General features: G+C 42.2%; 1 protein-coding gene across 3 annotated transcripts in view; it reads right to left on the minus strand.

Annotated features, from left to right (window-relative positions):
* The window catches only part of PIAS1 (protein inhibitor of activated STAT 1), a 67,054-nt gene that overhangs the window by 52,553 nt on the left and 257 nt on the right, over positions 1-14,244 (minus strand). The window lies entirely within an intron of this gene.

Here is a 14,244-nt window from a genome sequence, read left to right on the forward strand (position 1 = left end):
TTAAATGTTTTTCAACTGTATCAGTTGGTCTAAAAAGAATTAATAGCCCTTTATATTTCATAGAAGCGTCTACCTGTGAATCAACAGGTTCAGGCTTTTAGGCATCAGCCTAAAGCCAAGACCAAGAAATAGCATTCACATGTTCACATGCCTCTTCCTGTCCACGACTACTTTCATCAAGTTAAGAGACAACTGCATACAAAATTCAAAGTTATTAAACATAAAATAGTCAAAATTGGAGAAAAATCTAAATATCTCATGTGTTTTTCTCATTACACAGCTGACGATTCAGGAGAGGAACTTGTGCACTGCTGCAGACAGCTCTTCATGCAGCTACAATAAGCATATTTGCAGGGAACTAGTAGACTAGACAGCCTTGGCAGGTCCCTTCCAACCTCAGGTTCTGTGGATAAGAAGTATTTTTCACAACTGAAGGAGAAGTCACAGAAGAGAATCAAGAACTACAAATGACGTGTACGACACACCTGGTCCCACAGTCATTCCAAAAAGGCAAAGAATTTCAGAATACGTTCTCTAAGCCTCAGAAACATGGGCAGAGGCGGGCAGGACAAGAGGGCATCAGTGGGAATGGTTCATCAGTGGAATATGACTACCCATGACTACCCTAGGAACACAGAGGGCTATGCAGCCAGATCAGACCACCACCTAGTAAAATCACTCTTACATATCCTAGCTCACTTTCTCAACGAGGTATCTAGAACAGAGAGTAGCCACGTAACAGCAAATTGCTAGCAAGAAAACCGTGTGAACACATGAGGCCACCCAGTAATTCAAGAAAAGTCAGTTTTTCAAAACTCTGAAGAGCTATTGTTTGTCATGGCACAATAGGGAACACAAATTATAGGTCTGACTATTTATAGAGCACTTAAATGTACACTAAAGTCTAATTTATTCCTAACTGTACATGCATTTAAAAATGGAATTATTTATTTACTGCATGCAACAATATGATGAAGAATTAACATTTATATCACATATTGAAATAGATCAATTTTAAAGTGCCAAAATACATGCATTGCTATAGAAAAAAATCAGTAGCTGGATGAAAAAACTTTTTTTATGTCACTTGTCCAAACCCAGGTGAAAATACTGGCAGTCAGAAGTTCATCTCCCATTTCAAAGATCTTAACTATGTCAGTACTCAACCTAGTTCCCACCAAAGCAGATTCAGGATCCTAGGTCAGTCAAGTTAATGAGACATGGATGACTTCTTTGGCTGCTACTCACGACACTAAAGCATCAGTAAGACTGTCAAGAATCACACTGATTTCATTCCAAGTACCAGCACAGCTTGGAAAGAGAGCAACAGGGCAGCAGCGGTGCCAAACACTGAATGCATATCCTGGGGAAGACATCTAAAAGAGGCATGGGGACAAAGAAAGGGAAAGCAGGAAGCTCAGTTTTTCATATCACCCGCAACAACTGGTTTCTTCCCACTATGTAAAAATGCAAAAAGATGACAGAATAATAGAAGAGGAAGCAGACCTTCCTGCTTTTCTTCAGCATTCAAAAGCGGATAAAGAAAACAGTTCCAAACAACAACATGCAGCCAGAGACAGACTGAGAAGATGCATCTTAGGCAAGGCCTAGACTCCTGACAAAGCTGATCCTAATCCCACATTCCTACTTCACCCCTCCAAATTTGGGCTTCCAGCACTGCCCACAACAGAAAATTGTAATTTTTACACGTATTAGCTGCACCCTGTTACCTAGAGGCTCGAAGACAAGCACGGTGTGCTTAAGAACCCATTAGCTCACAACAATTAATCCCAATACAAAACATCCAACAGTGCGTCAGAAAGCTAAGAATACATTCTCTATGCAATATTTTCCTGGCCCACATATAGCACAGACAAGGCCTATAGAAACATTTTTTTCACGGTCACGCTGGCGCATGCTAAGGAGAGATACTAAGGATGCCTGCTCAGAGGGAAGAAGGATATTTCATTTCCCAGTGCCATCCATCTGACACACTGTCCCCCTCCCCACCACTTCATACTTCAAGCACTGTATTTTCTTATAGTCAAAGTAAGACGGAATTCATTTAATCTATTCACACAATAACCCCTGCCCTGCATGGAAACAAACTGCTTGATGGAATGAAGTTTTGGGGTTTTTTTATAAGCCAAGTTTCAGCCACACCTATGATTTAAAATACATGAAAACTATTGCAAGTAAACTCCAAAAACGATACTGCATTTAACTTGGCTTCAGCCACAAGAACAACCAAAATTGAAAGAGCTGCCTAAGAAAACTTTGCTATCAAAATTCAAACTTCCATGGAAATCCTGACCCAGTAAAAACAGAAAACGTGCAATGTTTCTGCAGTACTGACTGCAGATACAAATGCTCCCTTACTCTTTCTTCCTACCCTGCAGTGACCTGCCTCCCCCCCCCCGAACTCCCACCCCGCTCGTGGGGCAGAGGGAGGATGCTGCTCCGGTCACTGCTCCTTTTCATCTTTACTGACCAAACTATTGCCCCACCTCATTAACTGCACTCATCCAAATCCCACTCTGAATAGGAATTTGCATATATACAAGCTTTTTGAAGCTTATTAATGTAATCTGAATGGCTCTCACACATTCATGAATTTATATTCTGCCTGTCCCTTTTTACATACACGGGCCAAAGTCACGGGGTGGTAAGGGAAGATTATTTACAATCTCATGACAAAACAAACCATTTTCTGGGTTTCAGCCTAGCGTTTTGGTATGAAGTGACTTTACCCTTCTGCCTCCTGATACACTCACTAGGTAACACACAGCTGTTTCTCCCAGGTAAGGATACTGTTAATGTTGTATTACTTCATCACCTTGCTCAACATTTACGTCAAAAGCAAAGGACAGTCCAGCATTGGGGAAAACATAAAAAGGCATCAAGATGTGAGTCATGCTCAGGCCCAAGGAATGAAGGAGTCTATGCATTTAATCAATTAATATTTAGCTCAAGCCCTGTACTAAGCTATGTGAATGTACTCTGAAAAACAAAGGCACATATTTAAAAAACTTTTCTAGTTAACTGAACATAGGAAACAAGTTTCAACACATCTCTGCTTCCCCTTAAAACAGCTTGGCACCACCTCAGAGTTCTACACATGTTTAAAAACAACAGAACAGTACAGGTCAAAGGAAACTATGAAAATCCAGTCCACACACACAAGCTGGGTATTCTTACAGCATTAATAATATTAAAAAAAAACAACACCAAAAACACAACAAAAATCCAAACACTAATAACCCCCCCTAAAAAAAAACAAAACAGGCCACAGATCCTTAGCTTACTATTCAAAGTTCTTCTATTACCTATGTGCCTGAGCTGTTCCAAGACCAAACAATAGAGGAAGGTCATGCGTGGCGTTCTGCTACATTGGCACAAGTAGCTTAACCTTTTCGCTAATGACCTAGAAAACTAAGTCATCAGTGGGGTGACAGAGCTGTAGATGATATGACATGGTTGTAAGGATGAAGGCAAACTGAAGAATCACTGGAAGACCTCAGTGACAGAGCAATTCAATGTACATAAATGTAAAGTGATGCTTATGGGGAAAAGCAGACCACAGAGGCCTAGCTTTATATCTAAAGTGATGGACTCTGGGATGACCTCTACCCCACTAGAGCAAGCTCCTGGGCCCAAGATAAACAGACATACAAAACCATCAGCACAGTAGCAGTCAAACATGCAAATCATTGTTAGAAATCGTTAGAAAAGGAACAGAGAGCAAACAAGAAACCATTATACACTATATAACCCCCTCGTTCACCCAGATCTCAAAGTGCAGGTGGTTTTGGTGGTCTCATCTTAAAAAAAAAGAAGATACATTAGAAATGGAAATGTTCACAGAAGATGACAGAAGTCCAGCATGACTTCCCTAATTAAGAAACAGCAAAAGCTAAGACTTTTCAAGCTAAACAACAGAGAACATGGGGACAGATACAACAGCAATCTAGAAAACTACAAACAGCACAAGGAGAGTGGACAGGGACCAGCTGTTCAGTCTCTTTCATTACACAATATAGAGACTGGTGGATGAAGCTGGCTGGAACCAGGCTCAAAACAAAAGAAGAAGGGTCCTCACACAGCAGGCAGAACAACAGAAATCCCTACCAAAATACTGTGAACAAAAGTAGTTTATATAGTTTCAATAAGAATCTGGACAGACACTTGGAAAATAGATTTATTATGGTTTGTCCAGCTAGTAGTCCCCATTGGGTTCAGAGGACAGAGCTTAAAATACCTGAAGACCGGGAGCACTGCAGGGAGGTGACAGTTATTTCTCATACTTTGTCCAGTTTTCACCTTTCCCTACACACTCACTTCTGGAAGGTGCAAGAGACAATACCGGGCCAGATGGACCCTTGGTCTGAACCAGTACAGCTACTTTTACATTCTTAAGGTTCAGTTTATAAGGCGTGTTTATGTTTAGCCACTTCCTCAGAAACCCAAGTGACCTTGTCACAAGAGCCTTTAATAAAAAGGTTACTTCTCAACTGAAAGAGTCAAGTTTTAACACCAAAGAGGTAGAAGTGGAATTAACTTTATCAAAACCTGGCATACACCCTTTAGAAAAATATTATCTAAAACACTTTTTTCAAACCAACAACAGTCCTGACACTTGATTAAAAAAGTTTGAAGCCCTGCCATCAAGTGGCCTCAGCAGATTCACTGACGAGATACTGCTAAGTCAACACAGAACCTACGAAAAAGAGGGCTTTGTTTCTGTACCACTACTGAAGTTTCTACATTTTTCGTTTTGGTGCACTACATTTATAGGTGCACTAACAGCTCCATCGATAGCTTGTGCAGAGCTGTCTCTAACAGATTTTTCAATAAGCTGAAAATCTACACAAATACTTGGACTGTTTCAAAGACTCTTACGTTGCACCAGGGAAACAAGATACAACATCTGCACAAAAGTGAGATCATTTTGTCAAGGGAGTCTCAAGAAACAATATGAGGAATGAATGTATCAGAAAACATTCTCATCCACACAACTTTTTACAACACACTCCTGCAGCTCATATTACAGGCTCTACCTGAAGCAAACACATTATCGCTATTGTATTTGGCCTCTGATTTAAAAAAAAAATAAATGTGAGCTGCACCCACGCTAAATTGCCAAGTTAAACTAGGTTCACTGCTCTTTCCATTCTATATTCTATTTTGCATGCTAACTAATCATGTTTTCAGTTGAAAAGCTGAACTGAGGCCTTATTAAGTCTGGACCCTGCTCTACAAAGAGGGCAGGGAGGCACATCTTGCAGAAGACTATAAATGAAGGTAAGCAAGAAGTTTCAGCTCTGAGTGATTCTCACCTGACTGTCCCACTTTAAGGGACAGTAAATTTCTTCATGTGGCTGGAGAGCCAAAGCAAGCTGTCTGCTTACACAGCGAACAAGCTGAGATGCTCTTCTTAAGAAGAATGACACACTTTCTCAGGAGCGAAGCTCTGGCACCGTCACAGGCGAAACAAAGCTGGAGGAACCTCACAGACACTGCTACACCAATATGCAGAAGGACCAAGATTAGACCAGACCAGTAAAGTGACTCTCAAGAGTACCAGTTGCTCTACAGAGATACATAGAGCCAATTTTAATCCCAGAAGCAGCATAGGATAAATTATTCTGCTAAACTCTGCGTTTTGGCTCAGCTGCCACTCTGCTCCCCTTTGTGAGCCTCAAGAACAGAGTAGCAGCACCAAGCAAATGCACGGTCAAGAAGGCCAAGGCTGAAATCTGACGGACTTCTAAGGCACCTTGTTGCAAACCGCACCCCCTGAAAATGCTGCAGATGATGGACACTACAGCTGTTCAACAGTTGTACAGTACGGAAAGGTAAAGCCACAATTCTGGCTGGCAGCTTGAGTAGATGCCCAGTGGAAGAACCACTGTGAATACAAACCCCTACAGCTTCAACATAAAATTCTAGTGCACCTAAAGCACTCTGTAGTTTTATACTTCCGTCATCTCTTTGGAAGAGAACTGCTTTTTCCTAGTATAAACCTACCTTAGAAAAACAGGCCTCTATTCTCCACTCTGCCCAAAGATTGTGACTTAACTCCCACCCAACATACACTTCTGAGAATATCTATCACGTATGTTTGCACACTCGAATGGCTGTGGCCACAAAAGACATATCTTCAGGAAGTGAAGGCAATGCTGCAACCAAGCAGTAAGGGGACTGAGCTCAGTCTTATATCTGCTTTATAGTCATGTATTTAATGGGAGGGGAGGAAAGAGTGGGAGAGCTTGGTATACTCATTTTCAATATGGACAAGAATCCTGTGGAGCCTCCTGGTGAAGAGATGCCTACCTACTGCCTGTCATCATCTCCCCTCAGAAGGCTCACTACTTTTGAAATCTAATTTTTTGAAGCAACCTCCACCTTTTCCAGTGATACCAGTGGACAGCTTCAGGAGCTACTTTTGCACATTTTGGAGGGTGTTAAGGATTTGGTAATACATCTCCACTAACAGAAATCCACAGGAATAAAAACTCCTCAAGAACTACATCCATGGCATGGAATCACCTGCCCAAATCCCACCTCCAAACAAGCTGCTAGTATCATATTGTCAAAAATGTGAAGTACAGCAAGATGATGTGGCAAGCGGCTGGGGGAAAAGGACTTTTTCCAGTCTGGTGAAGAGAAGGTTTTTGAGGAGCCTAATCACAACCTTCCAGCATGTAAAGGAGGTCATCAATAAAACAGCCATGATCTTCACAGGGGTACACGGCAGAAGGATTAGAGACAATAGGCACAGCTGAAATAAGAGGTTCAGGATGGATACTAAAAAAAAATGTTTCTACCATGACAACAGTCAAGCAGTGGAAAAGGCTGCCCACAGAGGCTGTACAGTCTCCATCCTTGGAGGTTTGAAAGACCAGACTGCATAAAGTCCCAAGTAACCTATTCTGACCTCATAGCTGACCCTGCTTCAAGTAGGAGGTTGGACTGGAGATTTCCCAAGGTCCCTTCCAACCAAAAATCACCAAATAATCTATGGTCAGGATCAAGAGAGCAACTAGGTGGTCATACTGAAAATAACACCAAGAAAAGCTAACAGGAGAGTCCTACTGAACTCTTGGTTTGAGGAATTTAGCACAACAAATCGTATCTGGGCTGCAAACTGGGGAAAAAGCACTCTTGGTACACGCTATAAACATGCAAGGAATAGGGAAGAACACACCTACAGAGATAAAGGGACACTTCACAACTTACTATTCTGGAAAAGTTGTTGGCTGTGTACCAGCCCCAAGGCAGGGCAGAGATTGAAATTCTCCCTTTCTTACTCTCTCCTGCTGTTAGACGTACTTCCAGGATGGAAATTGGCAACTGAAGCATTACCTACAGCCCATGCAGTCCTGGCAGAAGCAGAGAGGAGGCAGAACTCATACATGTTTATTAGCATGTATCCAGAAAGCTCATTACCATTTCCTAAACAAAACAAGGCAAGTTCACTACTGAGCAATCTTCAGTGATGCACATAAAGTGAATAACACTTATCTTTCTGTCCTCTGTGCTAAATAAACCTTAACATACCCAGAGTTTTTACTCTGCTGCAGAGCCTAGGACTCTATCCTTACCAAGCAATGGCTTTTAAAGGCTCCTTTTCCTTCGCCATCAATTATCATGCCACTTCCTATATAAATCTCTTGTGTATCACCTCCTATAGACATAAAGGTCAATCTTACGTTGACCTTTGGTCTAATTGTATACTAGCTTTTCATTTCTTTGTTTCACATATTCTAGACAAGCCACATAATACCCACCTTCTGCTAATTTCTACTCCCCTACCCTTGGAATACAATGCTTGCTTACAGAGCACTCTGGTATCCCTCCAGTATACACTAAGGGACAGAACACAACAGCAGAGATGTGGCAGTACCTCTATAGCCATCCCTAATCCCAACAGGAGAATAAGATTAAGCAAATTGCTGACAAACTCCTGGATCAATACAGCTGCAACACACACAGAAGTCTTGACAAAACAATAAGAAAAGAAATTACAATAGAAAGGTCTGTACCACAGCACGAAGAGAACAATGATATGATGTTACCTGGTTTTTTGGTTTTGGCTGCTATTGAAAATTTGAAAGATCAGAACAAGGCTAGATTAGTAACATCTCCCGTCCCCATCCTCAACAGCACATATTCCTATTTTCAAAGGTTAATGTCATCTACTTTTTGTTGCAGCCCCAAAGTTTCTAATTTACTCTGAAATAACCACATTTTATGGCTGTGACTAGTTGTTAAAAATGGCTTTGATAGCATGGAGTAAAATTACAGAAATAAGCACCCTTTTGTAAGCTACTGGAGCTCCTTTCTTCTCCTCACCCCCTTCCCCTTAACTAGCAAAAGAATCTACTTTTAAGAAAGGCATTTATTTTCATGAACAGACTACCATTGAAGGTACTACATGCAATTTTTGCATCATAAGATCCAATCATCTTCATTTCAAAAAGCACAAACCAACACTTCTAGCATTTATTGGCCTACACAGAGCTGGAATAGTAACAGAGCAATGAGACAATCAATACCTGAGCCTGATCAAGAGGATTCCAAAAATCAGCTGCCCAAGCACGTGTCACAGCAGTCACCCAAAGAATATATTTCCCCTTTTCTCCCCCTTCCCTTAAGAACAGGACAAAATGTTTCTCTGTGATTCTCACAGGCACATTTGTGTGCAAACCAGAGGTGAAGCTCCTGCTTACAGGGGACAGCACAAGCTGAGGCAGCTGGGCTGCAGAAGAGACACAGGCTATATACCAACAGTTTTTTAAACATGAAAACCACATTTGCATTCTTCACTGAAATCATGGCTTTCAGAAGGTTTTTACTACTATTTATGGAGGGCGATAAAGCAGTCTTCCATTAGAAGGGCACCTGTAATATCTTTCAAGGCAAAAGTTTCTAAAGTAGAAGCACAGCAGCAAAAGTAAACAGACATTTCTGAGACAATGTTTGTAGGTAGAATTCTTTCCTTGTGGAGCCAAAGGGCCAAACACCAATACCATAAAGTAAGAGAAAAGCTGCAACAGATCCAACACCTTTCCTAGCCACTGGGTGATCACGAGACCCCACAAAGTAACCCTTTCAAAATGTTGATTCACAGCCAGAAATGTGCTATTACTCCACTAGTTTCAGCAGAGACCAGTGAACCCCAGGCTGATGGCATCCACCAGCCAACTAACCCTGGGGTTCAGCTCCAAACTCACTCATAAACATTACTACAATCAACAGGGACTACAAGAGATGCTTCAGAGAAACACAGCAGCTAGGCACTCAGAGGATCAGAGAGGGCTGGGGGTATCTCAGAACAATTACAGGGAGCACTCGAGTCTCAAGTGTTTGGAAGTTCTGTTTTGTTTTTCACTATAATGGCACTAAAGAGAAAAATGATCAGATGTTGACTTCTACAAGAATGGATTACAGGAACTAAAATCCACTGTGCCAAACACATTAGTGACAAGCCTGCACTTATCTTTGTGCTCTATATGAATGCAGGTCAGAGTATAAAACATACCAGTCATCTACATCCCTATAAATAACTTCAGTATCTGAAGATATCTTAACTCTCTACACCCTGCTTTTCATGGGATGCTTTTAAATATTTGCCTTGTGTCTCATCCATAACCATTCTTACCAATGGCCAAGCAGCCCCGAGCCCTTCCCCTCCCTAGGGTAACACTCTTCTCTTACTCTCACGGAATAAAGCCAAGTAAGATGCATCTACTACCCGCTTTTTCATTTCTAAGCCTTTTAACTGCAATTTCTAAATACCTTTATAACTAAAGGAGAAATGAACTGTAAACCCATTAAACATAACTGCTATGGACTATTGGTTCTTACACCTTCCTTCACACAAGTGACAATGAGTAAGAATTTCACTTGCACAGGCCTACAAATACTTCCAGGATGGCCCCTAAAGCGTGGGAGGGGTTTATACTAGAATTGTACTGATACTATATTTACGTGTACACAATATGCAATCTGGTTTTTATTGGCAATAAAGAAGTGTTATGGATTGGGGCTTTGACAGTTAAGCAGTGATGCACAGCTGCCAATTTTATTCATCTGTTATCTGCAATTCCAGTGTTGAAGATCAAAAGCTCAAAAAAGGTACCTAGACTAAAATACAGTTAAGAATACCATTATAACTGACATATACCAAATTACAGGCATGAAAATAACGTAATCTGTGGACTCAAATAACAAAGAAAAGTGGATTATATTGACTTTAATCACAGAAACACGCAACCCCAGCAACTTATAAAAGGATTAAGCAAAAATAGCTCATAATACAGAGGAGTATAATTCTAATTGAACACTGAAATAGGTAGCTTACACTTATTGGCATTGACGATGCAATTTAACACACTGCATTTCCATACCAGAGACCCATTTGTCACTATTATCACCACCACCTGAAAGCTGTGCTACTAGCCTCTCCCCCACAAAAACTGCTTCCCTGTATTTAGGGGAGGGGTATTCCCCAACTGAATATTTTTAAATGGTTTGTTTTCATCACCATTGTGTGGAAATGCTATTATGAATTTTCATTCAAACTCTTGGCTCACTTTTTTTTTTTTAAAGTATAAATTGTGTCTAACAAGAAACACACCAGGGATCCCTTCAATCCCCAAAGGCACTTTCTTAAAAGGAGAGAGAACAAAGGAGAAAACCTCCCAGCATGTGCTTTCCAAACCAGCTTCTTAGGACAGTATCAAGAATGACAATACTAGAACATAAGCTTTTCTTTTTCATTCTTTGATCCATGTATAATTGAATTGATTATTGCAAACTGTGTAATGATTTCCAAAAGACTTGAGTAGAAGGCAAAGATCACAACAATCTAATAACCAATTTAAAGAGATGTAAGAAATATTGAAGGAAAGATTTAATCACTCAAGTATACTCCTTCCAATTAGAAAGAGCTTTAAATAGCTTACCTTGAGATAAATTAGATTCTGTATGCAATTATACAGGAATAGTAATTAAGATCAGGAAAATTCACATATGCCTCAGCCTATAGAGTTAGGGAGGTAATCCACAGAACAGAATTTTCAGCTACCTTGTTTCATCGATAGAAATGAAAACATACTGGTTCAATTTATCCAAACCTTTGAGAGTACCAAAGAATTCAGTAACTTTACAAGTCTGGGATCTGCAAAGTATGTTTGATCTTATCTGATTATTTTTTTTCCCCCAATAGGACAAACATTCTTAAATGGGGCAAGAAACTGAAATACTCTTGATCGTGGTAAGAAAATACATTACAGGAAACACTGTTTCCATGATTTAGAACTCTACGAAAAATTATGGCAAGTAAGAATGACCACTGTTTTACTGGAGGAAGCAAGAACTTTAATTTTACTTTATGCATTTAGCAAGACCACCCGGCATATCACATTCCCCAATTTACATGTGTGTACACTACCTACATGTAACCCCACAGTCCTTTACACGGGCAGGCAAGAAAGTTTTAGGAGCTTGACTTAAAAGTTTTTCTGACAAACTTCAGCTGGCAAGGCAAGATAGTTACTGCGCAACTATTACATTTGATTTTAGTTTTTAAAGGTCACTGCATTTGAAATCAATGCCATTTGCTAATTGATCAGAGAAGTAATATGGAAAGATTTTACCTAAGAAAATTTAAATAATTAAAGGAATTTGCTGTTCATTCTTCAAATAGGGTCTTAATCACAGAGCTTCCCTTAGTTACCTCTCAACTTTGAAAAAAAGAAAGCATTTAAAGGCATCTTTTCTGGGGATGTCCTCCTGCTTAAAAATACCCACTGCACCCAACTACGATGTAACAGTTTTCCATTAGCCACATTCTTCCAAGGGGCACTCACCTCATCCAGTACCTAACAACTGAGCTGTACTACTTCTGGAAAACCTGTATGTGACAGCTACAGCCCTAAGCAGAAATTTCATGCCCCCTTGTCTTTCACTTGCCTTCCTGACAGAGGAGGACACACCCACACACCTCTTTGTCTACAGAAAAAAAAAAAACAACCAAACCCCAACCTACTGAAGTCTTCAAAGTATGAATTCACGAAGTAGCTATTTTTATATTATGTAAACTGCCAAGCCCCCACAGCTACCAAAAAAGAAACCCCAACAACAACTTTTTGCAGAATACAGTGCTACGCATCCTACAGTCGCAGCTTGCGAGTACCACTACATATCCTGAGCAGCAAAGTGAAATTGAAAATAAACTATTCAGTTTGGCATTTACTCTTCAGATCCCTGAGGTAGCAACAGTACTTTAAAAAAAAAAAACCAACATAATTTCCCTCTACCAGTTCTCAAGAAGCAGGTTTCAGAAAGGGATCAATAAAGAAGTCCAGGATGACAAGCAGACACAAATACACTTCTGTGAAAGCTCCACCTGTAAAGCTGCAGAGAAAGAGAAAAGGACAGGCCTCTACTCCACACTCGCACAGACCAACAGCACTCCAACACGTGTGTACGTACGCACAGCCTGGAGGCTCTGCGATGGACAAGAGGAGAGGCTTCAGGTTTCAAAGCTCCTAAGATCAATAAATTGTCAATTCTCATAGCAAAATCATGCCTTCCAGCACTGTCCCTTGACCACCATCCTGCCATCTTAACAAACATCAAAAAAAACCCCAAAACATAAAACCCCGAACTTTATTCCCTAGCTCTCGTCTCTTTTAACTCTATTTGAGTCAGCCTGGCTTATAAAGGCATCACATAAACCCACGCTGGCTACTGTGCACCAGAAACTCTTAAGAGTCCGTTACCAAAACACACTATCTGCCACACAAAAATTAACCAAAGCTTAACACTGGAATGACATCTCAACTCTTTAGCTCATCATGTGGGAACCACAATTTGAAGGGGAAAAAAAAAAAAAAAAAAAGGCTCAGGGATAACACAGCTCAACCAATATCTTCTTTAAGATACCCACAAAAACAAAGGACAGAGAGGGATTTAAAGGAGGATCTATTTGTCCCGACCTGGCAAACAGAAACCCCCAAAAGCTGGAACACGTACAAGACTTTATACTTTACATCCTGACAGCTCTATAAGCATCTAGAAAGGAAAGCACAAGAAACTACTGATACACAGAAAACTGAGACCTACCGAAACTCTTGGGAAAGACAAAATATTTCCCTAGTCATACTTAACATATTCTGTAGTTTATGTTACACATTTAATATACTTCTGATTTGTGTCTTCCACTGTATTAACTTTAAAGTAGGAGACCGAAGCCCTCCTGATGAATAACGACCCTATGACAACTGCAATGAGATTCTCAAACTTTTAAATACACTGACGGGTGTGCAAGGCAGAGTGAACCCACACACACACCCTGCTAAAGCGACTGGGAAGTTTCCTGGGGTGTTATTTATTAGTTTGGTGTCTCTTGGTTTTGGTTAGTTTCTTGTTGGTTTGTTTTTGGGGGGTTTTTTTTTTGGTTTTTTGTTGGTGTGTTGGTTTTTTTTTTTGGGGGGGGGAGGGCGGTGCACAGTGGTGATACCTCACCACCCACTATTCCACCACTACTATTCCTCAAAATACCTGACGGGACGCGCTGTGCAGAGTCGTTGCCTCCCCTCCACCCCGGCTGAGCCCCACCTGAGCCCCCCGCCCAGCTTCACCCCCTCGGGGGGCTGTAACTTCGCTCGATGGTGCTTTAGAGCACCGGGATTCCGTGCGGTTCGCAGGATGACAGGCAGAGCCGCCAGCTGGACACTGCAGAACTCCTCAACATCTGCCTGTGCGGCCCCTTATTCACCGGGGGGCAGGAGCGGGGCAAGGCAAGCGGGGCTCCCCCGGCGGTCCCCCCCCTCACCCCCGGCGGCGAGGGCGCTCGCTAGGAGCCGGCCGCCTGTCAACGGCTGGCGGAGCCGCTCCTCGGGGCTCCCTCCCCGCGCGGCGCCGCTGCCGGAGTCCCCTGGAAACTTTGCGGGGAGCCCGGGGAACCATCCCCCGTCTCGGCTACGGCCGAGCCCCGCTGCCCAGCGCCGGCAACTCCCGGGGGCTCCCCCGGCCGTCGTCGCCGCCGCCCTCACCCTCCGCGACGGCCCGGCCCGAGCCCAACCACCGCCTCCGTGGGGCTGAGGGAAGCCCTCCCCGCCCGCACACCCCGGCCCGGCGGGGCTGCCCGGCGGAGCTGGGTCGGGCGGGAGGCGAGGGGAGGACAGCTCCGCTCCCCGCCCCGCTCCGTCCCTCAGCCCCCGCTGCCGGCGG

This window comes from Falco cherrug, chromosome 7 (genome assembly GCF_023634085.1).
Source record: "Falco cherrug isolate bFalChe1 chromosome 7, bFalChe1.pri, whole genome shotgun sequence".
NCBI classification, from domain to species: domain Eukaryota; kingdom Metazoa; phylum Chordata; class Aves; order Falconiformes; family Falconidae; genus Falco; species Falco cherrug.